Source organism: Arachis hypogaea, chromosome 13, assembly GCF_003086295.3.
Source record: "Arachis hypogaea cultivar Tifrunner chromosome 13, arahy.Tifrunner.gnm2.J5K5, whole genome shotgun sequence".
Taxonomy (NCBI): Eukaryota; Viridiplantae; Streptophyta; class Magnoliopsida; order Fabales; family Fabaceae; genus Arachis; species Arachis hypogaea.
The window spans coordinates 81,939,083-81,940,540 of NC_092048.1; the positions used below are offsets into that span (position 1 = coordinate 81,939,083).

The following is a 1,458-nucleotide window of genomic DNA, read 5'->3' on the forward strand; positions in this document are numbered from 1 at the left end:
CTCTGGAGAAAATCTGACAGAAATTTTCGAAAAAGAAGGAGACATGGCCGAACCCAACAACAATGCAAGGAAGATGCTTGGTGACTTCACTGCACCAAATTCTAACTTACAGGGAAGAAGCATCTCAATCCCTGCCATTGGAGCAAACAATTTTGAGCTAAAGCCTCAATTAGTTTCTCTGATGCAACAGAATTGCAAGTTTCATGGACTTCCATAGGAAGATCCTTTTCAGTTCTTAACTGAATTCTTGCAAATCTGTGATACTGTTAAGACCAATGGGGTTGATCCCGAGGTCTATAGGCTTATGCTTTTCCCGTTTGCTGTAAGAGACAGAGCTAGAATATGGTTGGACTCTCAACCTAAAGATAGCCTAAACTCTTGGGATAAGCTGGTCACGGATTTCTTAGCCAAGTTCTTTCCTCCTCAAAAGCTTAGCAAACTTAGATGGGATGTTCAAACCTTCAAACAGAAAGAAGGTGAATTCCTCAATGAAGCTTGGGAGAGATACAAGCAACTGACCAAAAAGTGTCCTTCTGACATGCTTTCAGAATGGACCATCCTGGATATATTCTATGATGGTCTGTCTGAATTATCAAAGATGTCATTGGATCATTCTGCAGGTGGATCCATTCACCTAAAGAAAACACCTGCAGAAGCTCAGGAACTCATTGACATGGTTGCAAATAACCAGTTCATGTACACTTCTGAAAGGAATCCTGTGAGTAATGGGACGCCTTAGAGGAAGGGAGTTCTTGAAATTGATACTCTGAATGCCATATTAGCTCAGAATAAAATATTGATTTAGCAAGTCAATATGATTTCTCAGAGTCTGAATGATTGCAAGCTGCATCCAACAGTACTAAAGAAGCATCTTCTGAAGAAGAAGCTTATGATCCTGATGCGTTCATAGGTTGAGAATGGTGATGAGTGTCATGGATGATCACATTCATCATGGTTAAGTACAAGCGAGTATCTTAGAATAGAAACAAGCGTGATTGAATAGAAAACAGAAGTAATTGCATTAATTCATCGAGACACAGCAGAGCTCCTCACCCCCAACCATGGGGTTTAGAGACAAAAGCATTGCTTTTTATTTTTTCATAACCATTTATGGCACCTAAGGCCGGAGAAACCTCTAGAAAGAGGAAAGGGAAGACAAAAGCTTCCACCTCCGAGTCATGGGAGATGGAGAGATTCATCTCAAGGGTCCATAGATCAGTAGTAGAGCATTTGACTGCACAACAAGAGAGCCCACTCATGGAACTCAACAAGAGCATGAGGAATTCCCTAACCAAGAAATCCCTGAGATGCCTCAAGGGATACATTTTCCTCCACAGCAGCTATTGGGAGCAACTAAGGATAGGAGCACCAAAATCACTAGGGATGAAGCAACAAAGACAAGGAAGAGACATAGAGGAACTCAAGAGCACCATTGGTTCTTCAAGAAGAGGAAGACGC

The 1,458-nt window shown here is 41.6% G+C and overlaps 1 non-coding gene across 1 annotated transcript; it reads right to left on the reverse strand.

Annotated features, from left to right (window-relative positions):
- Positions 1-436: 436 nt before the first annotated feature.
- On the reverse strand, positions 437-544 carry LOC112739019 (small nucleolar RNA R71). Its single transcript, XR_003169961.1, has one exon. It is a non-coding gene; the product is annotated as a small nucleolar RNA R71 (small nucleolar RNA).
- Positions 545-1,458: the final 914 nt, after the last annotated feature.